This window comes from Canis aureus, chromosome 25, assembly GCF_053574225.1.
Source record: "Canis aureus isolate CA01 chromosome 25, VMU_Caureus_v.1.0, whole genome shotgun sequence".
NCBI classification, from domain to species: Eukaryota; Metazoa; Chordata; class Mammalia; order Carnivora; family Canidae; genus Canis; species Canis aureus.
The window spans coordinates 38,539,616-38,565,286 of NC_135635.1; the positions used below are offsets into that span (position 1 = coordinate 38,539,616).

Consider the following 25,671-nt stretch of genomic DNA (forward strand, 5'->3'; position numbering starts at 1 on the left):
ATACTTGTTGAATTAATAGTGATTTCAGTGAAGAAGGACTAGAAATCAAGAAGTTGGGTATATTCCTTCTTTTACTCATTCTCAGGATTGTTCTAGCTACATGATGTTAAGCATTCCTTATATGCCTTGTCATAGTTGCAGAAAATCTTTATGTGCTCCAGAGTCTGTCAGTTTTAGGGTTCAGAAAAGCAGTGATGAAGAAAAATTTTACTTGGGTACATAAACCCTATGACCTGGGAAAAGAAAAATGATATTGTAAAACACAGCTGTGGGTAGGTTTGGTAGCTGTCTCATTTTTTTTTTTTTTTTTTTTTTAAGCTGTCTCATTTTATTGTAACTTAGATTACATTACATTTTGGTTATGTGTTATCTTCTAGCTTCTGAAAATCCATTTCTGTTATTGCTTCTTAACTACACGAAGAGAATACATATGGTTTGTGACTGTAGGACGTCTACTCAGGAGCATATTCTCTTGAGAAAAGCAAAGCAAAGAGTCATCTTTATTTCCAGGTCCCTTGAACCTGAGGCTTGTGATTGTTTTCACAGCAATTTTATAGTTTGGCATTTATTTCAGATTTTGCAGTAGTGATTTTCAGTCCCCTTTTGAAAGACATCAAGATACAGGGGTAGTATGTTTTTATAAAGCTCTAGTATACTTGAATTGCCTGTATCTGAGCTGGGAGTAAAATAATTGTCCAGAGTGACCTCTTATTCTGCCCTCTCAGCCTGAGGATCGTGTTATCCACTCAATTAAATACAGTAATGGTTAAGACCCATTATGGGTTACTTGCTTTTTAATATTTTTTCTTACGTGGGCCCTGCCACTGAACCTGTAATAGGAAAGAGAACGTTGGAGCACTTTCTGTGAATGCTGAATCTGGCTGCATATCAGCATGGGACCACTAGAGGGCGGGCTCCCTCTAGCAACTCCAGCACAGCTGTAGGAAATGCTGCTCAGACACCTGGTGCCTGAGAAGGTGTTTAAGAAGAAAGACATAAATGAAGACTCAAGGGACATATCTTATGGAGTTTAAACATACATTTGATGCAGTATTTTTGAGAATGTAGAAAAAAGAGCTGTTTAGGCAGAAAATGAAGTACAGAATAAGACCTTCTTTAGACTAAATATTTGGATGGGGAATATACTTATTAATTGTAATGACCCTCTCCCCATCAAAATAGATGATTAATAGGTAATAAAGTGTAGTAGTGGTTATGAGCATGGATTTGGGAGGGAACAGATTGCCTTGGTACAAAATTTTGCTCTGCCACTTACTGGCTTTTTAACTTTGGACAACTTATTTAACTTTCGTTTGCCTTAGTTTCCTCATGTGCAATATGAGGATAATAGTTCCTAATTTATAGGGTTATTGCCATAAAAAAATTTCAAAGTGCTCAGGACAAGGTCTGGCACATGGTACTACTACTACTACTGCTTGGTGGCTATTATAATGCTGGGTATTAGGATGTGCAATAAAATGGTAAGTGTAGGGGCAAAATGATGTGACTTTTTTTTTTTTTAAGAAAATTAAATTTTTATTGAAATATAATTGACCTATTACATTAGTTTGGGTATACAACATATTGATTTGATACATTTATATATTGCAATATGATTACCACTGTTGTGTTGCTAGCACTTTTTAAATTTTTAAATTTTATTTTTAAAAATTTTATTTATTTATTCATGAGAGACACAGAGAGAGGCAGAGACACACAGAGAGAGAGAGGCAGGCTCCATACAGGGAGAGGCAGAGACACAGAGAGAGAGAGAGGCAGGCTCCATGCAGAGAGAGGCAGAGACACACAGAGAGAGAGAGAGGCAGGCTCCATGCAGAGAGGCAAGCACCAATGTCAAGGAGCCTGATGTGGGACATAGTTCCGGGACTCCAGGATCATGCCCTGGGCTGAAGGCAGGTGCTCAACTGGTGAGCTACCAGGTGTCCCAACATTTTTTTTTTTTTTTAAAGATTTTATTTATTTATTTACTTTAGAAGGAAACTCATGGCTGGCAGTGAGAGGAGGAATCTCGAGGAGACTCCAAGCTGAGCATGGAGCCCAGCCTGGGGCTTGATCTCCGGACACTGAGATCATGACCCAAGCTGAAACCCAAGAGTCAGTTGCTTAACTAGCGAGCCACCCAGGTGCCCTTGTTAGCTAACACTCTGTTATATCACAGAATTATCTTTTTTTTTTTTTTTTTCCTGGTGAGAACAATTAAGATCTAGTCTCTCATCTCTTTGAAGTTTATAAATACATTATTGTCTGTCATCACCATGTTTTGTGTTAAGATCATCAGGACTGACTTATCTACTGGTTTCAAGTTTGTATCCTTAAACCACATCTCCCCAATCCCCACCCCCTAGTCCCCGGTAACCACCAATCTACTCTTTGTTTCTGTGAGTTTGGCTTTTTTCAGTTTCATATGTAAGTAATAACATATAAAATTTGTCTTTCTCTGACTTCTCTGATTTAGCATTGCCCATCTACATTGTTGCATACACACATACATACATCTTGTCTTTTTTTATCATAAATAGACAAGTTTTTTCCATATTTTGGCCTTTGTGAGTAATGCTGCAATAAACATGGGCGTGCTTATATTTCTTTGATATCTTATTTTCATTACTTTTGGATGTATATCTAGAAATAGAATTGCGGGATCAGATGATAGTTTTATTTTTAGTATTTTGAGGGACTTCCATACTGTTTTCAATAGTGCTGTACTAAAAAATAGTGCTGTACTACTTTGTCTTTACATCAACAGTGTACAAGAGTTCCTTTTTCTCTACATCCTTGCCAATGCTTGTTATTTCTTGTCATCTTGATGACAGCCATTCTAAAAGGTGTGAGTTGATATTTTATTGCGTTTTTGAGTTGCATTTCCCTGATGATGACTGATGTTGAGCATCTTTTTATGTGAATGGGCCCCAAGCATCACCCCTACCAGTCTGGGCCCCACCCTAGGGCTTGAAATGGAGTAAAATAGAAATGGTATCTTTGGGTCTTGAGTCACATGGAGATAGTCAACTGCTTGTGACTTTAAATAAATATAACCTACTTTTTTTAAATGAAAGAAAAAAGGCTGCTGGCCATTTTATATCTTTGGAAAAATGTCCATGTAGTTCCTCTGCCCATTTTTAATTCAATTGTTTTTCTCGTTACTGAATTGTAGGGGTTCTTTATATATTTTAGGTATTAACTCCTCAAATAGTTTGCAAGTATTTTTTCCCATTCCATAGATTGTCTTCAATTTTTTAAAATTTATTTGAGAGAGAGTAGGAGCGATGGGGTGGAGGACAGGGAGGCAGAGGGAGGGGGAGAAGCAGACCCCCTTGCTGAGCAGGGAGCCCGATGCTGGGCTCAATCCCAGGACCCTGAGATTATGACCTGAGCTGAAGGCAGATGCTTAACTGACTGAGCCACCCAGACACCCCAATCTTCATTTTTTTAAAAAATGTTTCTCTTTCATGCAGAAGCTTTTTAGTGTGATATATTCCCATTTGATGATTTTTATTGTTGTTACTTGTGCTCTTGGGGTTCTATCTAAAAAAATCGTTTCCTAGACCAATGTCAAGGAGCTTCCTCTCTGTTTTCTTAGAGGAGTTTTATTGTATCAGTCTTACATTTAAGTCTTTAACCTATTTTGAGTTAATATTTGAGAGTGGTGTAAGATAGGGGTCCAGTTTCATTTTTCTGCATATAAAACTGGTAATCTAGTTTTCCAGACATTATTTGTTGAAGTCACTGTCCTTTTCCCACTGAGTGTTCTTGGTGCCTTTGTCAAATACTATAAATGCAGGGGTTTATTTCTGGGCTCTCTGGTCTGTTTCATTGGTGTATATGTCTATTTTTATACCTTTACTATTTTAAATACTATAGCTTTATAGAATAGTTTAAAATCAAGAAATATGATACCTCTGGCTTTGTCCTTTTTTCCTTCATGATTGCTTTGGCTATTACTTTGGAAGGTACTTTTGTGGTTCCATACAAATTTTAGAATTGTTTTATCTATTTCTGTGAAAGATGCTATTGGAATTTTTATAGAGATTGCATTGAATCTATAGATGGCTTGGGTAATGTGGACATTTTAACAATATTTATTCTTTAAGTTAATGAACACAAGATATCTTTCCATTTTTTGTTTTCAGTTTCTTTCATCAAAGTTACAGTGATTGGTATATAGAAATTTCACCTTCCTGGTTGAATTTATTCTTAAAGTATTTTGTTATTTTTGATGCTATTGTGAATGGGATTTTCTTTATTACTTTTTCAGTTGTTTCATTGTTAGTATGTAAAAAATGCAACTGATTTTTGTATGTTTATTTTGTAGCCTGCCACCTTACTGAATTGGTTTATTCTAACAGTTTTTTTGGTGGCGTCTTTAGAATTTTCTATATATAAGATCTTACCATCTGCAGAGACAATTTTACTTTTTCTTTTTTGATTTGGATGACTCTTATTTCTTTTTCTTGTCTGATTACTCTGGCTTGGACTTCCAGGACTGTATTTATTAATAGGAATGTTGAGTGGTCCTCCTTTTCTAAGAGTTCTTATTGCAGAGGAGAAGCTTTCAACTCTGCACTATTGTGAAAACGTTACCTGTGAATTTTATCACGCCAAGATACATTTCTTCTGTAACCAATTTTTTTTTTTTAAGATTTTATTTATTTATTCATGAGAGACAGGCATGAGAGAGAGAGGCAGAGACACAGGCAGAGGGAGAAGCAGGCTCCATGCAGGGAGCCCTATGTGGGACTCGATTCTGGGACTCCAGGATTACTCACTCCCTGAGCCAAAGGCAGATGCTCAGCCACCCAGGCATTCCTCTTCTGTAACCAATTTGTTTAGAGTTTTTATAATGAAAGGATGTTGTATTTTGTCAAATTCTTTTAGTACATCTATTGAGATAATGTAACTTTTTTTCATTTTATTTTATTTTATTATTATTTTTTAAGGATTTTATTTATTTATTCATGAGAGACATAGAGACAGAGAAGCAGAGACACAGGCAGAGGGAGAAATGGGCTCCATGCAGGGAACCTGATGTGGGACTCGATCCCAAGACTCCAGGATCATGTCCTGGGCTGAAGGTGGCGCTAAACCGCTGAGCTACCCGGGCTGCCCTGTCTTTCATTTTATTAATATGATGTATCACAGTTAACGTTTTACATACATTGAACTATTTTTGCATCCCAGGGATGAATCCTATCTTGTCATGGTGTAAGATCCTTTTAACGTGCTGTTGAATTTGGTTTAGTAATATTCTGTTGAGAATTTTTGTACGTATATTCATTAGGAATATTGGCATAGAGTTAATTTTCTTTTTTTGTAGTGTCTTTATCTGGCTTTGGAATCAAGGTAATGTTAGCCTCCTAAAATGAGTTTGGGAGTATTTCCTCCTCTTGAATTTTTTGAAAGGGTTTGAGAAGAATAGGTGTTAATTTTTTTTAAACGTCTGGTAGAATTCTCCTCTAAAATCTTCTGGTTCTGGACTTTGTTGGCAGATTTTGGTTTTTTGATTAAAAATCCACTTATTATTGGTCTGTTCAGATTTTCTATTACTTACTGATTCTGTTTACATAGGCTATATGTTTCTAGGAATGTTTCCATTTTTCTGTGTTATCCAATTTAATGGCATATAGTTGTTCACAGTAGTCTCTTAGAATCCTTTGTATTTCTGTACTACTGGTTGTAATATCTTCTCTTTCATTTTTGATTTTACTTGAGTCTTCCCTCCTTTTTTTTCTGTTTTGCTAAATAATGGCTTGTTGATTTTATCTTTTCAGAACACAAGGTGTTAGTTTTGCTGATCTTTTTCTATTGTTTTTCTGGTCTCTGTTTTATTTATTTTCGCTCTGACCTTTGTTATTTTGTTCCTTGCATTAACTTTGGGCTTTGTTTTTCTTTTTCCAGTTCCTGGAGGTGTAAAGTGAGGTTATTTATTTGAGATCTTTCTTTTTTTTTTTTTTTTTTTTAAAGATTTTATTTATTTATTCATGATAGTCACACAGAGAGAGAGAGAGAGAGGCAGAGACATAGGCAGAGGGAGAAGCAGGCTCCACGCAGGGAGCCCGACGTGGGATTCGATCCCGGGTCTCCAGGATCGCGCCCCGGGCCAAAGGCAGGCGCCAAACCGCTGCGCCACCCAGGGATCCCGAGATCTTTCTTTTTTTTAATGTAGGCATGTATCACTATAAAGTTACCTTTTAGAATTTTGTAGTCTTACATAGGCTCTGGTATGTTGTGTTTTTATTTTTGTTTGTTTCAAGAGTTTTTTTAAATTTCCTGTTTGATTTCTTTGATGTATTGGTTGTTCAAGAACCTATTAATCTTCATATATTTGAATTTTCTAGCTTTCTTCCTTTTATTGATTTCTAGTTTTATCCTATTGCGGTCGGAGAAGATCTTGGTTTGATTTCAGTCTTCTTAAATTTCCCAAGATTTGGTTTTTAATCTAACCTATGATCTACTCTGGAAAATGTTATGTTTGCACTTGAAAAGAATGTTCTGCTTTTACTGGATGGAATGTTCTGTGATTTGTTTTGTAACTGGAAGGTTGTACCTTTTATTTTTTTTTTAGAAAGTATGAGGTGGGTTAGATGGAGAGGGGGAGGGAGAATCTTAAGCAGGCTCCATCTACACTCAGCACGGAGGAGGCTGATGAGGGGCTCGATCCCACAGCTGTGAGATCATGACCTAAGCTGAAATCAAGAGTTGGTTACTTAACTGACTGAGCCATCTAGGTGCTGTGAAGTTTGTACTTTTTAATTCCCTTTATCCACTTCACTCATCCACTTATCTCTCCTCTGGCAACCATCAGTTTGTTTTCTGTATTTAAGAGTCTGCTTTTTTGTCTCTTAATTCCACATGTGAATGAATCATATGGTATTTGTCTTTCTCTGTCTGACTTATTTCACTTTGCACTATACCCTCTAGGGCCATCCATGTTGCAAATAGCAAGATCTCATTTTTTATGGCTTTGTAATATTCCACCACGTGTGTGTGTATACACACATATATATGATATATATGTCACATATACACATATATGACATATATACATATATAAATACATATATACATATACACATATATGTATATACATACATGCATATACCATATCTTCTTTATCCTTTTTTTTTAAAGATTTTATTTATTCATGAGGGACACAGAGAGAGAGAGAGAGAGAGAGAGAGAGAGGCAGAGAAACAGGCAGAGGGAGAAGCAGGCTCCATGCAGGGAGCACAACGTGGGACTCAATCCCAGGTCTCCGGGATCACACCCTGGGCTGAAGGCGGTGCTAAACTGCTGAGTCACCAGCATTGCCCTTCTTTATCCTTTTATCTATCAGTGGACACTTTGGTTGTTTCCATTTCTTGGCTATTGTAAATAATGCCTCAATAAATATAAGAGGTGGGCAGCCAGGTGGCTTAGTGGTTTAGCGCCGCCTTCGGTCCAGGGTATGATCCGGAGACCAGGGATTGAGTCCCATGTCGGGCTCCCTAAATGGAGCCTGCTTCTCCCTTTGCCTGTGTCTCTGCTTCTCTCTCTCTGTGTGTCTCTCATAAATAAATAAAATCTTTAAAATAAATAAATAAAATAAAGAACAAAGCTAGAAAAAAAAAAGAACAAAGCTAGAGTATCATATAATTCCAGATTTCAATATATACTACAAAGCTGTAGTAATCAAAACAGTATAATACTGGGATGAAAAAAGAAACACAGATCAATGAAACAGAATAGAAAACCCAGAAATAAACCCACACTTACATGGTCAATTGATGTAAGACAAAGGAGGCAAGAACCTAAAATGGGGAAAAGATCGTCTCTTCAACAAATGATGCTGAGAAACCAGACAGCTATATACAAAAGGATGAAACTAAATCACTTTCTTACAAAAATAAATTCAAAATAGATTAAAGGTCTAAATGTGAAACCTAAAAACAGAAAATTCCAGAAAAAATCATAGACATCTTCTCAGGCAAGGAAAACAAAAGCTAATAAACTATTGGGACCACCAGGGGCACCTGGGTTGCTCAGTCCATTAAGTGTCTGCCTTTGGCTCAGGTCATGAGATCAGGCCCCATTTTAGGCTCCCTGCTTCTCCCTCTCCTGCTCCCCCTGCTTGTGCTCTCTCTCTGCCAACTAAATAAATAAAATCTTTAAAAATAAATAAAATTAAAATTAAATAAAACTACTGGGACTATATCAAAATGAAAAGTTTTCGCGAGTGAAAGAAACAACAAAACAAAAAGGCAACCTACTGAACTGCAAATGATATATCCAGAAAGGGGTTGATATATAAAATATATAAAGAACTTAAATAACAACATCCCAAAAAACAAATAATCCTACTAAAAATGGATAGAGGACCTGAACATTGTCTAAAGACATAGAGATGGCCAAAAGACGCATGAAAAGATGCTCAAAATCATTAATCATCGAGGAAATACAAATCAAAACCACAATGAGATAGTACCTCACACTTGTCAGAATGGTTAAAATAAAAAATACAAGAAATAACAAGTGTTGGCAAGGATATAAAGGCACCCTTGCATGCACCATTGGTGGGGATGCAAATTGGTGTAGCTACTGTGCACAACAGTATGGAGGTTCCTCAAGAAATTGAAAATAGAGCAATGCCTTTGGCTTAGGTCATGATCCCAGGGCCCTGGGATCAAGTCCCACATCAGGCTCCCCACAGAGAGCCTGCTTCTCCCTCTGCCTATGTTTCTGCCTCTCTCTGTGTCTCCATGAATAAATAAGTAAAATCTTAAAAAAAAAAAAAAATTTAAAAACAAATACCATATGATTCAATAATTCCACCACTGGGTATTTACCTAAAGAAAATAAGAACACGAATTCAAAAAGATATAGGCACCCCTTAGGTTTTTTGTTTTTTTGTTTTTTAGCCCACCAGGGCTGCCCATAGCTTTTTTCTTCAGAGAAGATCATTTTGGGTTGAGATTTTGTGGTGATCTCTTTTTTTTTCCATGAATTTGAATGTCCAAATCTCTCCTCAGGTTTGGTATATTTTTAGCCATTATTTCTTTAAATCGTTTTCTGTCCCTTTTTCCCTTTTTTATCTCTGGGACTCTAATGATATGTAGATTGTTTGTCTTAATGGTTTCTTGTAAGTCTTGTAGACTTTGTCCTCTCTTTTCATTCTTTTTTCTTTTTGCTCTCTAACTGGATAATTTCAATTAATCTGTCTTTTTTTTTTTTTTTTTAAATCTGTCTTCTTGATTACTGATTATTTTTCCTGGTTAAGTCTGCTGTTGAAGCCTCCTGTTGAATTCTTCAGTCATTGTACTCTTTAGCTATAAAATTTCTGTTTGGTTTCTTATGTTGTCTGTTGAACTCATTTTTTCTTGTATTGTTTTTCTAATATCATTAAATTGTTTCTCTCTATTCTCTTACAGCTCTCTGAGCATCTTTAGAGCAATTATTTTGAGTTCTTGGTCAGGTATTTCCTGGATCTCCCATTTCTTTGGGATTAGTTACTAGAGGTTTACTGTATTTCTCTGTGTGTTCCTTCATTATTTTTGTAGCCTCGTATGGTTGGCTGAATCTTTGAAGAGACAGTCCCTCTCCTAGACTTATGGCCTAACTTCCATAAGGGAAGGCTTTTTTACCTGTGTGTGGGCACATGCTGGAGCATACCATGACCCCAGTTCTGTTGGTGCAGGGTGCTAACTGCTGGGATGTGTGGTTGTACCATAGATGGGGTGGGGCATGATGTGTCTTTGGGTCAGACCATGGGGGTCTATAGCACTGACAGGTGTTTTTGGCAAGCACTGCCAAAAGGGGTCTGCAGAGTCCGTAAGGGTTCTTGGAGTCCTCAGTGGTGCCTACAGGTCCAGTAGCTAGGGACCAGGGCAGACAGTGGTGGTGGCTAGACCTTGTGGTGTGTACACACATGGCTGCGGGGACCATCTGCAAGTGCCTGTTAGGTGGTAGGGGCCAGTTGCAGACACATGTAGTAGTTGGGGTCAGGGTAGGCAGCAAGGGCTGGAGCCAACTTTGGGCTCACTGGCAGTTGCAGGAACCTTGGCTTTTGGTATATTCTCTATTTGCATGGCCTTTTTCTCTGGTTGTGTGCACTGTAGTGGTGGGTAGTGATGAGCATTAGGCTGGTGTTGTGCAGGTGCATAGCTGGAATAGCTAGACGTAGGTGTGCACCTGCTGTTAGGTTAATCTTGGGTTATGCTAGCATCTTATATTTGGCCAGCTGCAGAGGCCTTGGTTGGCTGCTGGTGTGGTTCAAGGGCTCTGGGAAGGGTGGCAGGGGCTCTGTGTAGAAAGGTGTTAGAGGGAGTGGGAAGGGATTCAGGTGGCTGATGTCAGCAGTTGTGAAGACCTGTGAGGCAAAAGTTGGTGAAATCTGTAGGGAATCTGCTGTGGTCATTAGTTTCTGCAGTGGCAAAATCTGCGTTTGTCTGTAGAGAATGTCATTGATTTATGACATGTGACTTGTGACCTGTCACAAGTCTTTGTGCATCTCAGCTGTCTCTGTGCATCTCAGCTTTGCCAATCTGGTTGGGATAAAACTGCAGTGAGAACTTGAAGTGCTCTGAAAGGCTAGGGAAGGTTATGACTTACCTCATTTTTTTCTTTTCTGGTAAGGGAAATTCTTTGTAGCCAGGAAGAACCCTCTTGGTGCTGAGCAGTGTTGCCTTGGGTGGAGGGAGGGGGGTGTGGTAGGAAAGTACAGGCAAAATAAAGTGCTTTCTTCTCTTCTTGTGTGCTTATTCTATGGTTTTTTTATTCCACTGTGTTGCTAAAATTTCTGAAATAGATTCCAGAGCTCTCCAGAATTGTTTTTTTTTTTCATGGATAGCTGTCTAATTATTGATCTTTGAGGGGAGACAAAGACTGGGATCTCCTATGTCACCATTTTGGTGATGTTGAAAATTAACTATCCAAGTCCTTTATATCTGGTGGAACAAGATATTCCAGATTCACCTTGTACTTTCCTACTGATTTTTCTTTTTAATCTAAAGTTTGGGAGAGGTATTACTGATGGGTAGTTTGTGCTTTGCTGTGCTAAAGCTTTTTAGTTTGATATTGCCCCACTTGTTTATTTTTGCTTTTTTTGCCTTTACTTTTATGTCAAATAACAATACTAATTATATACTTGAAAGTTGTTGAGAGGGGTAAATGGGTGGCTCAGTGGTTGAGCATCTGCCTTTGGCTCAGGTTGTGACCGACCCCAGGGTCCTGGGATTGAGTCCCACATTGAGCTCCTCGCAGGGAGCCTGCTTCTCCTTCTGCCTATGTCTCTGCCTCTCTTTCTGTGTCTCTCATGAATAAATAAATAAAATCTTTAAAAAAAAAGAAAAAAGTTGTCGAGAGTGTAGATCAGTCATATGAAGGGATGGATGTGTTAACTAACCGTACTGTAGTAATCATTTTGCAGTATATATGTGTATCAAATCATCACTATATACATCTTAAGCTTACGTATTTTATGTGTTGATATCTCAATAAAGTTGGAAAAAATGACAAATACCATATGATCTCAATTATATGTGGAATCTAAAGACATTGAACTCATAGAGTGGAGTCGTGGTTGCCAAGGACTAAGAGCCAAGGGAAATGAGGAGAGGTTAGTCAAAGCATGCAGACTTCCAGCTCTAAGATTAACAAGTTCTGGGGATCTAATATATAGCATTGTGAGTATAATCTAGTATTGTTAAACACTGTATTTAATAATTGATATTTGCTAGGAGAGTAGCTTATAAATATTCTCACTACAAAAAAAGAAATGGAAATTATATGAGGTCATGGAGATATTTACTAATTCTATTGTAATAATTTTACAGTATATTCATGTATCAAATTATCACATTGTATACCTTAAACTTATACAATTTTTTGGTATTTTTTTTTATTGGAGTTTGATTTGCCAACATAGAGTATAACACCCAATGCTCATCCCATCAAGTGCTCCCCTCAGTGCCTGTTACCCAGTCACCCCATCCTCCCGCCCACCTCCCCTTCCACTACCCCTCTAAATTTATACAGTGTTATATATCAATTTTACTCCATAAAGCTTGAAGAAAAGTACAAATAAAGGTGACTTATTATGTTAATCTATGCTCAGAAGCTTAGACATAGCTTGGTGAAGTTAATCAGATTCTTATTTTGTTAGCATTTGCTAGGGAAATATGACGTCTAAAAAATATTGTTTGGACAGGTCTTTAAAAGCCTTTTAAGTTTAGGGGCATTAGTTAAATGCCCAACACTTGGTTTCAGCTTGGGTGATGGTCTCAAGGTGATGAGATCGAGCTCCATGTCAGGCTCCGTACCCCGCATGGAGTCTGCTTGAGATTCTATCTCTGCCCTTCCCACTTATGCTTTCGCTCTCTCTCTAAAATAAATGAATAAATCTTAAAATAAAAAAGTTTTTAACTTTAGTGAGAAACAAGTATGCAATGGTAAATTCAACCTACAATATGGAAGTTCTTGCCAAGTTAGCTACTTTTTTGCCAAGAGCATGCTTCACACTTGGTAGTTTAAGGTCATCCTGGAATGATTCAGTAGGGGAAACTCTAAGGGGCTGATTCTGAGATGCCTTCTTGGCAAAAGGAGTTTCTGAACCATTGACAGGTTGCCACAATCTCTATTTAGTTGCATGGAGCTTTTGTAAAAACAATATTCAGCAATAGGGGGACTGGAGACACATTTCTTTAAAAATTTTTCTTTAATTTTAATTTAATTTTTAATTTTTTTTTTTTTTTAGTTTCAAAGGTAGAGTTCAGTGATTCATCAGTTGTGTATAGCACCCAGTGCTCATTATGGAGACACACATTTCTTTCCATTTCTCACCAGCAACCACATAAACTCTCATCTCTTTTTAATCAAAATCCTTAATTCTTACAGGTTCCAAGGAATCAGAACCTTTGATTCAAAAGAGATTTAATGACAGTTTTGCAGAAAACATCCATAACATCTTTGAACGATAGTTATCCAGTATCTGCTTGGGTAGATGGCTCTTTGAAAGATAACCTTTTAGAATACAAACAAATTTGGAAATTAGGCAGGCCTGGATTAAAATTGAAAGTCTAATTTTATTGGCTCTGTGGTCTTGGCCAATTAAATAACTTCTCAAACTCTCAGTTTTCTCATTGGTCAAATGGGGAGTAACAATGCGTATTTTTCAGGATTATTTTGAATATTGAGCTGATGAAAGCAATATTATTCATCATAGGGCAGGAAATAGTAAACTCAAATGTGTTAACCATTATTGTAATCCTTTTTCACTACTGATGATTAATAGCAGGGCTGGTTGCTTTTAACAGGAGGAAACCCAGGTTGAGTCATAACAATAAGAAAATAAACAGTAATGTTATCAGAAAAGGTGAGGGTGGACGATGGTCTTTAGAGTGATTGGTATTAAGAACTTCTTCATAGACTGGTACCAGTCCAAGGATTGCTGTTATTTGGCTGTGGAGTTCTATGAATTATGTTTAGAAGCCTTAGGAGTCTTGATTATTATTTGTGTAGCTTTGACGGAAGCATCATAAACCTGCAATGGAAAACCAGCAGTTTTATTTTTCTAAAAACTGGTATTAACTTATCCTTGTTTTTAAAGGTAGGGTCAGAAGAAGAAAAATCTGGCAGTCCAGGTTTTCTTAGTTCTTTTCAGTGAACGCCAGTGTTTTCCAGTAATTGATTATCCAATCTAGCTAGTTTGAGGGTCTGTCAGTTGCTGGTCATATGAAAAACTGTTGAGGCTGTGTTGTTTGTTTGCCTACTGTACTTTTTTAGGCTTCCATTTTTTAAAAGTGGTTGGTAAATGAGTTGTGTGCTCTTTGTGTATACTGTCTTTGCCCTGGCTCCTGACTACATAATGTGATGCAAGTAGGGATTTGAAACATATGTATGCGTTGGACCTGATCTCTTATGATGGTCCCTCAGATGGCCATCTAGTCTTCATTCATTGATTGGATCCCACCCCTTTTAGATGTATTTCTTCATATTTAACTGAGGTGTCTCTCACAGATCAGCCCTCTGACACCTTTTTTTGACCATCTCAGTGCCCTTAGTACCATGTATTAAGGAGTATTTCTGAGTCTGTTTCTTTGCTGTCCTGGAACCAAGGATGGGATAGGTCTCAGGACCTATCATTATTACTGTCTTAACCAGAGCACTTATGTGAACATCAAGCCAGAAGAAATCCCAATGAGAATAGTTACTTCATTTTGTGATCCAGATTTATTCACTATTTGAGAGAGAATGATTATAGCAATAACTAATTTGTCCATATCTTCTTGTAGTATTTGTCTTAGAGCATCTGCACTGACTCTGGGCTTGACCATGAAGTGCTTTGGACAATGAAAGACTACATAATGTGATGCAAGTAGGGATTTGAAACATATGTATGCATTGGACCTGATCTCTTGCTGCTCTTGGAACCCTGTTTAGTCTACTTGGAGAATGAGGGACCAGTGGAGCTGTCTCAGTTGGGGCCATCTTACATAAATCCTTATCAATCTGGTATCTGGGGATGCCTGGGTGTTTCAGTGGTTGAACATCTGCCTTCGGCTCAGGGCATGATCCTGGGGTCCTGGGATCAAGTCCCTCATCAGGCTCCCTGTGGGGAGCCTGCTTCTCTCTCTGCCTTTGTCTCAGTCTTTCTCTCTGTGTCTCTCATGAATAAATAAAATCTTAAAAAAAAAATCTGGTATCTGACCATAGATAGATATATGAACAGGTTGAGCTGAGATTAGCCACACTTGACTCAAACCAGAACTATCCAGCTGAGCCCAGCCCAGTTTGCCAAACTCAGGAATTTGAGTTAAATTAATGGTTGTAGTGTTAAGGTACTAAGATTTAAGATGGTTGATTACACAGATAACTAATATTCTCGCAAGCCTATTATGTATATTAAACAAAAATAAAAAGGATGTGGTAAAGACAAAGTAAGTGTTTTTAAAAAATTTTTTGTATATTTTTTTATTGGAATTCAGTATGCCAAAATATAGCATAACACCCAGTGCCCATCCCGTCAAGTGCCACCCTCAGTGCCCGTCACCCAGTCACCCCAACCCACCACCCACCTCCCTTTCCACTACCCCTTGTTCATTTCCCAGAGTTAGGAGTCTCTCATGTTCTGTCACCCTCATTTTCCCACTCATTTTCTCTCCTTTCCCCTTTATTCCCTTTCACTAGTAAATAATATTTTAAAACAATTTTAAATTTAATGTTACTTATTAGAACAAAGTATCTGACTAGTTATAAGTTTGGTTTATTTCAATTCTTGCTTTTAATAGCTATGGGTTGTAAAAGATACTTTGTAATGACATATGGCTCAAATGAGAAGAATATCATTAGCTGTACTTAGGAAGTTATGATTCTCATTTTTCAATTCTCTCTATAAATCTTTTTTGTTAAAACCACCTAGTAGATACCTTTTTTTCATTAATCTAGTGGTACTTACAAACTAACAAGTGTTGTTACATTTGAACTCATTAGTATAAGTTCAAAACCCACTAAAACCATCCATTTTGAAGATTTCAAAAAGGAGGATGGATAAGCCATGTCCTTTTTTTTTTATTTTTTTAAATTTTTATTTATTTATGATAGTCACACAGAGAGAGAGAGAGAGAGGCAGAAACACAGGCAGAGGGAGAAGCAGGCTCCATGCACCGGGAGCCCGACGTGGGATTCGATCCTGGGTCTCCAGGATCGCGCCCTGGGCCAAAGGCAGGCGCTAAACCACTGCGCCACCCAGGGATCCCTAAGCCATGTCCTTATATAATTTCTGGCAAAAGGAAAATCACAACGTGAAGGAAATATTGTTATCTAATCATCAATTTTCCAATTGTTCTTTCCATAACAGTTTCTTTTATAAAATAATTGTCTTCTCACTTACAGTCAAAACATCACCCTTACTTTGAAAGCAAAGGTTGATTGTGTGTGCACACACACACACGTGTTCATATGCTTTAGTATTTGCTAAAGCATAGCTTTGAAAGCTATTTCATAGCACTGAAAAAGTGAGCAAAATTGGAACACTTGTCTTTTTCTGCTTTTTAAACATAGCAATATTTGAGCAAGTTTCTGAATTCTTTTAAGTAATTTTCCAAAGTGAATAAGATGGTCACTTCCCATCTTATTAAAAAAATCACAAATATTTTAATATCTTGTTTCATGAAACTATTTTGAGGAATTGTAATGATTTATGACACCAACTGCCTGGAGTTAGACCAGATTTCACAGATTAAGGCCATAGTCCTCCATAATATGGCTCTCCTTTCAGATACCAGCCACAAGCTGGGGGGTTTCAGCTTCCCTTATTATCAACTTCCTACGAATTTGGGGGTTCCCATGACTCCCTCAGATTTGATAATTTGCTAGAACAACTCATTGGATTCAGAGAAATGCTAGCCATCCTTACAGTTTTATTATAGCAAAAGAATACAAAATCCGAGCTATCCAAAGGGAGGGATGCATAAGGCAAGATCTGAGAGGGTCCCAAACATGAAGCTTTAATTGTTCCCATGGATGGCACATTGATGTATGCCATAGTATTGCCAGCCAGACGAGTTCACCTAAGTCTTGGTGCTCAAAGTTTTTATCAGAGTTTGTTACATAGGAATGCTTCATTGAGTCATTTGCCAAGGTTGAATTCAAGTCTTCATCTCTCCCCTGTCTGGGCTGGTATCTCATGGCTCAAAGCCCAACACCTCTAATTCTGTGGTTGATCTTTCTGGCTCGGTCAGTCCCTACCTTGAATCATCATGTTAGCACAAAAGAGAGGCTCACTGAGAGTAACTTCATTAGCATAAACTATCAGGGCCCACCATGAATAACAAAGACATATCACTCAGGCGATTCTAAGGATTTAGAGGCTACCTCCCAGGAACTGGGTACAAAAGCAGCCAAATTCTTAATTACACAGGTATTTAAATTACAATATGATGCAACGTACAGAGAGTGAATGAACAAGTGGAGATGCACCATCAACTTAAGAGTTGTGGAACCTCCACTCTTTCCTCATGATAGATCCTGTACCACACATGACTTGTAACCAACACTGAACCCATATGATAGTCATAAAGCTTATTTTACTTAACATTTTAAGTACCTATTAATAGATGTTCTAGTATTTTATTTCTGTGCCCTAGAAGATCCTTTTAAGAGACCATCTGGGGTATTGTGCCTCATTTTAAAGATCACTGCTCTAGAGAGATCCCTTGGCTAAATAAAGAGTGCTATAGACTGAAAGTGTCTCCTCAAAATTCATATGTTAAAATCCTAATTACTGATATGATGGTATTACAAGGTTAGGCCTTTTGGAGGTAATAGGTCTTTTTTTTTTTTTTTTTTTTTTTTAATTTTTTTTTATTTATTTATGATAGTCACACAGAGAGAGAGAGAGAGAGAGGCAGAGACACAGGCAGAGGGAGAAGCAGGCTCCATGCACTGGGAGCCTGATGTGGGATTCGATCCCGGGTCTCCAGGATCGCGCCCTGGGCCAAAGGCAGGCGCCAAACCGCTGCGCCACCCAGGGATCCCCTGGAGGTAATAGGTCTTGAGGGTAGAACTCTCATGAATGGGACTGGTGTCCTTATTAAAGGGACCCCAGGGAGCTCCCACACCACTTCTGCCATGTGAGGATGTAGTGAGAAGATGTCCATCTATGCTAGGAAGGGGGGTTCTCACCAGATAACAAATCTGCTGGCACATTGATCTTAGACTTCCCTGCCTCCAGAACTGAGAAATAAGTTATTTTAGCCACACAGTCTGTGGAATTTTGCTGCCTTTGACCTGTCTCTCTGTAGATAGAGGGTACTTCCCTGCCCTATTCATATTAAGTCCAGGTGACTTCCATTGGCTAGTGGGATCATGGTAGATGTAATGCCTTATCTGAAGAGAGGATTTGAATATTTCTACTTGTTTCAGCTTATAAGGAACTGCTCTATGAACCTAGGTTCCAGAATGAGAATATACTAAGAGCCAAGCAGAGTTACAATCAAGACCATTTATGTGAGACATAAGTGTTTGTCATTATAAGCCACTCAGGTTGGGTTGTTTGTGATAATAGTGCAATCTAGTTATAATGTAATTTACTGCAGGGAAAGAGATACCTTTAGGAACATATTTTGTTTTTTCTTTATAAACTTAGACTATTAAGGCTCTGATAATCAATGATTATTCTTGGGAGGAGGATGTATGTGCATGCACACATGCAAATGTGCAAGTATTTGTTAGGTCTAGTAGTCATTTGCTAGAAAATTTGCAAGAATTAGCTCTCCCCCCTCTTATATTTTTTCATATCCCTTTCCCTTTCCTTATTAAACAGTTCAGTTCTAAGTAAAATCTTAGGTGGAGCAGAAGAAAGTAAAGGTTTGTTGTAGGGTGTGTTGGGAGAGCCACAGTGGTCGGGGACAGGTTGTCAGAATTCAGAAGGGTGATATTCAGGAGGGTGGCTTGACAGTGGTGTTGGAGTCCAAAAGAATGAGAACATCTCTGCAGGGGTGGGAAAGTATTTCCAGCATGGGGAACCAGACTCTGTGCATACTGAGAAGAGTGTCCACACATCACAATAGCCTAGTATGGAGAGGGTATCAAAGGCACCCTGGTCTGGGGTGCTAGTGTCTGAAATGTGGAGAGGACATCTATGTAGTGGGGTAGGCAGGTGCAGGGAGCTCAAGCAGGATAATCCTTGCTGGGAGGTGGGGGACCTGGCATAGGATTTCATGGCCCAAGCAGAGTGAGGGAAGTGTACATGCAAAACGTAGATAGAGGCTGAACAAGATAAGGAAGTTGTCCATGTGGGAGGGTAGCCCAGTGTGGGGACTCTGAGCCCAGGAAGGTTGAGGAGAGTTTCCACTCAACTGGGGGGGTCTTGTATAGGGTTTTAGAACCTGAGTGGGATAGGAGGATTCCCCATGGGGGTTAGGGAGCCAGCATCAGCAATCAGAGTCTAGGCAGAGTAAAGAGGGATTTCCTATGGAGGGTAGCCTAGCGTGGGATGTAGGACCTGAGCAAGATGAAGATGATGTCCATGGCGGTTGGCTGGTTCTGTGTACAAATATCCAAGCAAATTAAAGGCTCTAACAATTAATGGTGGCCTAGATTGGGAGGTCAGAGCCCAATCAGGGAGAGAAGAGCTCAGAAAGGAAATCACAAAAAAGATAGAAAATTGACTAAATTCAGGGGATTACTAAAAAAAAAAAAAAAAAAGTTAAAGACAAAGGAAGCAGGTTTCTTACTGTAACAGAAGGACATTAGAAATGTAGAAGGGAGAAAACTAGAACGAACTCTGGTGTTGAGTTGGAATTGAAGGTTATTAGTGTGAATGCATGGTTTTCAATGTACCTTGATATAGAAATAAATAAGGTTAAGTGTTATGCAGTTGATGGAGGAGTTTGGTGAGGGAAATTAAAAGGAGGATCATTTAGAGAGAACTGAACCTAGGGTGTGAGCTAAGAGCATGTCTGAGAAGATTCTGTATGAAGGATTCAATTTTTGGAGTGTTTTCCTCTTGCCTTTTAGAAAAAGCCGTATGTATCACTGAGTTTATCTCCTAATTTGTGATTCCATTAAATTATCCTAACTTGTTAAAAAATAGTCACATTGACGTGTATTTTCTTTTGTTGTGGTGTTATGGGAATTAAAGTGATAGAGATGGGTAGGGTAAAGGCTGGCCTACTCTGTTAACATCCAGCACAAAGAGCTGCTTTTAGGAGCTGCTGGAAATAACTGTAGCAAAATCAATGGAGATCCATGAGAGAGTCAGTTAAGAACAGAGAAAAGCAGAGAGTGCTAAGAAGCAGCTTCAGAAGACATGATCTAAGCTTTGACTTCCCTACTACATTAGAAGACACTGACTCTTGAAAGTGGAGAGGCTAACATATGAGTTTTTTGTCAATGATCCTCTTAGAATGTGATCCCCAAAAGTTGTCAGATCAGCTACACATGAGGAGAATACAGCATGAATGAGTATATGCCCAGGTTGGTAGAAATAATTATATTTGCGTGTAGAATTTCATTTTTGCTAATGAGTTCAGATAATACAGGTCTCAGAAAAGATTTTTCTAATTGCTTAGTTTGTTTCTTTACTTCCTGTGTGTGTTTATTTATTTATTTAAGATTTTTATTAATTTATTCATGAGAAACACACAGAGAGAAAGAGGCACAGACAGAGGCAGAGGGAGAAGCAGGCTCCATGCAGGGAGCCTGACGTGGGACTTGATCCCGGGTCCTCAGGATCACGCCCTGGGCCGAAGGCGGCACTAAACCGCTGAGCCATCTGGAATGCCCCTGTTTTTTTTTTTTTTTTAATCTATATTTGAATTCCCAAGTTCCTACTTTTATTGTATTTGCTGACATATATTTAAATGCATTGATTCTCGCTGTGTTTGGTCCTGGGGGTTGGGCCACTCTCTGAGGTTTTTAATTTTCATGAGATTCCTCTCAGGGTTATTGCCTATCTGGGGCTCCTGTTCTTGGAAGTATGACAAGTTGCCACCATGTTCGAGTTTCATTTCAAAGTGTTTTAAGGAAGAGGTGAAAATTTTTTGAAAAGAGCAGATTTTTCAATATGACTTCAGAGACCACTTACACTGAACTAAGTTTCAAAAGTGAACCCAAGTCCTCAGGCATCAAATGATGGCCTCCTGCAGGTAAGAAGCATTTTCTGATGGACAAAGTTAATGAGATGAAGGATGAAGAGAGAATACTATAAATGAAGTATAGGTTATGTTAGTTGCTGCTTCTCTGGCCGCAATTGGGACACAAGATTGAGTTGCCAAGATAATACTCTTAACAGAATTGAAGTGTGACAAGTCCATACAGTCCTGAGTTAAGGAGAGTGATAATTATGCTGAGAAGTTGTTCTCCTGTGCCTTTTGAAGCTGAGTGAGATGCAGTCAGGAGATTGGCAATAGATCTTGAAACCATCAGTCCAGATGCAGGGGCTATTGATGAATTAATGGGCTCAGTTAGAGGGGAAAAGTTTTTTTTTTTTTTTTGGGGGGGGGGGGAAGTTTGAGCAGAGAATGTTGTGGGTGTATTTGTTAGTACTGAACTAAAGTGGAACCAAACACTGATGCAGATGAAAGACTAGAAAGTTACAGAGAGTGTCTTACATTACAGGAAAAACTGCCCTGCATTCAGAAAATCCATTGCATACCTCACTTGTCAATACCCCATAACTTTGAGAAAACAATTCTTTCAAAAAATTTTTTAAGGAGGTATGATTGACAAATAACAGTATATAGTAGTCCCCTCTTATCTGGGGAATATGGTCCAAGATCCCTAGTGAATGCCTGAACAGTGGATAGTACCAAACCCTATATACTGTGTTTTTTTTTCGTATACACATATACCTATGATAAAAATTTAATTTATAAATTAGGCACACTAAGACATTAACAGCAATAACTAATAATAAAACAGAACAATTATAACAATATACTATAATACAAGTTAGGTGAATATGATCTCTCTCACTCAAAATATTGAACTGCATTCACCTTTCTTTTTTCTTGTGATGATGTGAGATGATAAAATTCTTATGTGATGAGATGATGTGAAGTGAATGACATAGGTATTAGTGTTAGGCTGCTCTTCACCTTCTGAGGATATATCAGAAGGAGGATCATCTGCCTCCAGACCACAGCTGACCACAGGTAATTGTAAAATTCATGTAAAGCAAAACTGAGTAAGGGAGGGAGGACTGCTGTATTAGTTTCAGATGTACACTGTAATGATTTGATTTTTGTATATATTTGTGAAATCATCACAATAAATCTAGTTAATGTTCATCACCATAAATTTTTATACAATTTTTTTCTTGTGATGAGACCTTTTAAGATTTAATCTCTTAGCAACTTCTGAGATGTAATAATATTTAATAGTTGATACTACTGTAATCTATAGTATTAACTATAGTCAACATGCTGTACATTACAACCATGACTTCTTTATTTTATAACTGGAAATTTGTACCTTTTAACCCCTTCCACCCACCCATTCCCTACCACCACCTCCCCCACCTCTGGGAACCACCAATTTGTTCTCTGTATGAGTTTTGCTTTGTTTTGCTTTTTTGGATTCCACAGATAAATGAGATCATATGCTATTTTCTCTGACTTACATCACTAAGTATAATGCCCTCAAGTTTCATCCATGTTGTCACAAATGATAAGAGTTCCTTTTTTTAATGGCTGAATGATATTCTACTAATATAAATATCACATTTACTTTATCCATTCATGGATGGATGGCCATTTAGGTTGCCTTCCTGTCTTAACTGCTTTAAATAATGCTGCAACGATCATAGGGGTGCATATATTTTTGATTTAGTGTCTTTCTTTGGGTAAATATCCAGTAGTGAAGTTAATAGATCATATGATATTTCTATTTTTAATTTTTTGAGGAAACTTCATACTGGTTTTCACAGTGGCAGTAGTTTACATTCCCACTGACAGTGCCTGAGGGTCCCCTTTCTCCATATCCTTACCAACACTTGATATTTCTTGTCTTTTTGACACTAGCCATTGAGAAAATAATACTTAACCATGAAATAGTGACTAAAAATGTCTGACCTTATTTTAAGAATGTGATGAGGGGGGATTCCTGGGTGGCGCAGCGGTTTGGCGCCTGCCTTTGGCCCAGGGCGCGATCCTGGAGACCCGGGATCGAATCCCACGTCGGGCTCCCGGTGCATGGGGCCTGCTTCTCCCTCTGCCTATGTCTCTGCCTCTCTCTCTCTCTCTCTCTGTGTGACTATCATAAAAAAAAAAAAAAAAGAATGTGATGAGAGAATGACTATAATTAAGATTTATGTGCTATGGGACACCTGGGTGGCTCAGTGGTTGAGCATCTGCCTTCGGCTTAGGTCATGATCCTGGGGTCCTGGGATTGAGTCCCATATCAGGATCCCTGCAGGAAGCCCACTTCTCCCTCTACTTGTGTCTCTGCCTCTCTCTCTGTGTCTCTCATGAATAAATAAATAAAATAAAATCTTTTTTTAAAAAAGGTTTATGTGCTATGGCATTATTTAAAGTAGTTAAAGTTGGGAACAATCTGGAAGAATATTTACATATATGATGAAATCCTATGCAACCACAATAGTGTTAAAGAAGAAAATATGGCTGTATAAAAAATGTTCATGGTATAGTGTATAAGTGTATATAGTAGGTCAAAAACCAGTATATATGGTATGTCAATCGTGTGGGGAAAATGTATGTATGAATATGTATGTATGTATATACACTTTAAAAATTATTGGAAGGATATTTTCCAAAACATTAACAATAGTTATCCTCAATGATAGGAATTTGTGCTTTTATATGTTTTCCAAAGTTTCTACAATGAACCTTATTATTTTTTTCCTATTTTCATATTATTTCAAATTTCATGTTGTTGGTAATACTATGTCATCCAAGAAAAGGGAGAAGGGGAAGAGGAGAAAGGAAGTAAAAGTCAGAATTTATTACTGATGAAACTCTTTTGATTTCTCCTTCAGCTCCCAAAGAAAAGACTAGCCCACACAAAAGTAACACCAGTTTTCCCAAGCTACTTTCTGTCTCATTGCTGATACTTCTGCTCCTATTGGCAATCTCATTTTTTATTGCTTTTATCAGTACGTATCCATTTGAATCTATGAGGAATGTATGCCTTACATGAAGGGATGACATCCATTAAATACTGACATTTAATAGTGGGTATATCCAGAAACCTGGAAAAGAAGTTTTCTTTCAGGATGAAGGGCTGACACAATTAATGGGAATCTGTTAGGAATTTTATTGTTTATTTGAATTTCGTTTATAAAAATAATGGAATTCACTCTTTAGAGAAATTGAAGAGTTTATGTGTGTAATGTGTTTGTGTTGTAAAGGGACATCTATTAGGCACCATTTCTAACCTAAACAGTTGCGGAAGTAAGGACAAATCTATATTTGACTATTAGTGTTTATAAGGCCAGGTTTTTTTTCAGTGCACACACACATATTTTGAGGTGAACAAGTGGACAAAAGGAAATGGGAAAAAATGTTCCAGGAAGAGTTTCCCATTGAAATTTCACCTTAATTTTGTCTGTCCTGCTCAAGACTGTAAGCTCTAAAAGCCAATTTGGCAAATAAGTGGATGTCCTCATATCTTTGATTTAAGAATTTATCAAAATTTTATTTTATTTTATTTCTTTATTAAAATATATTTTATTTATTTATTCATGAGAGACACACAGAGAGAGAGAGGCAGAGACACAGGCAGAGGGAGAAGCAGGCTCCATACAGGGAGCCCGTCGTGGGACCCGATCCCGGGACTCCAGGATCACGCCCTGGGCCGAAGGCAGCGCTAAACCGCTGAGCCACCCAGGGATCCCCTATCAAAATTTTAAAAGGCATAAGAAGTAGTAAAGCCAGCATGTGGTGGATCAAAGAGCAAATGAGAGATGAGGAAAGAGAAAATTCACTTTCTAGAGGGAGAGGTAAGTATTTTTAAATTGTGAGGTACTTGAGTATATTGGTGTGCTGAAGAATAAGAGCCAGTTGGGAATAGATACAGGAAAGAAGATGAGGAAAATAATGCCCATTGCTCCTGATCAATGTTGGATTAAAAACATTATAAAAAAAAAATCTTACTCTGTAGGTAACCCAGAACTCCTCAGAATTAGCTCATCCCTCATTGCCCTGCAAAGACCTATGCTGCATACACCCTCAGATAGAAGCATTTGTTTTCCCTCCATTCTCTCACCCCTAAGGCTTAGGCTTTGCAGTATTGAAGGAAAATATGGATCAATCCCTTGGCAGTCATTCAAATGGAACTGTCATGTTCTCTTTCAACTATTTATCTTTTAGCTATTCCTGGAGAAATTATGGTTTCAAAGTCAGTAGAATTAGGATTACATTGAATGTGGGGTGATGAGAACTCTTTTCTGTAATCAAGATCCTTTTACTCAAGCAATTGGGCATTGGTAGATTTTGTTGCTATAAAATAGAATGCCAAAAAGTAGAAGGCAAAGTAAATGAATGGCCTTTTTTTTTTTTTCAGTTTTTTTTTCAAAAATATTCTCACCTTGTTAAGGAAAAAAAGACTACAAAAGAACTCACACAGCATTGGAATGTATGAAAGAAAATTTGACCATGGAAGGTAAAAATTAATGTGCTTATAATCCAGTAGTTGACTATACTGTATAAGGATACCAAGTTAATATTTCCAATAAGATTCACAGGTAGCTCATACTAAGCAGTTGAGTCTTGGTCATTTTAAAGTGTAGAAATACATAAGACCTAAACTTCTTATATGCATATCTTTATCTGTATAAAGAAGTAGTCTTGGTTGTGGAACTGGCTGTTTAAATCCATGGATAATCTCTTTATGGAATGATTATCCAACCACATCCTTGATGTTCTCTTCAGAACACACTTTCTCAGTTTTTTTGTTTTTTTGTTTTTTTAAGATTTTTATTTATTTATGAGAGAGAGAGAGGGGTGGGGGCAGAGGGAGAATCAGGCTCCATACAGGGGGCCCCACGTGGGACTCGATCCCAGGTGTCCAGGATCATGCCCTGGGCTGAAGGCGGTGCTAAACCACTGAGCCACCCGGGCTGCCATATGAATAGGCTGAGAATTTTCCAGATCTTCAAATTCTGGTTCCTTTTTGTTTAACACTTCAATTTATCTCTTTCCTCTTTCATTTTACTAT

At 38.0% G+C, this 25,671-nt stretch overlaps 1 pseudogene across 1 annotated transcript in view; it reads left to right on the top strand.

The window, feature by feature from the left end:
• The first annotated feature begins 5,997 nt into the window (after positions 1-5,997).
• LOC144297292 (C-type lectin domain family 4 member A-like) overlaps positions 5,998-25,671 on the top strand; it is a 30,016-nt pseudogene continuing 10,342 nt past the window's right edge. Inside the window, exons 1-4 of the transcript XR_013364346.1 lie at positions 5,998-17,312; positions 17,536-20,642; positions 23,492-23,608; positions 25,019-25,116. The product of XR_013364346.1 is annotated as a C-type lectin domain family 4 member A-like (transcript). The remainder of the gene's footprint in view (positions 17,313-17,535; positions 20,643-23,491; positions 23,609-25,018; positions 25,117-25,671) is intronic.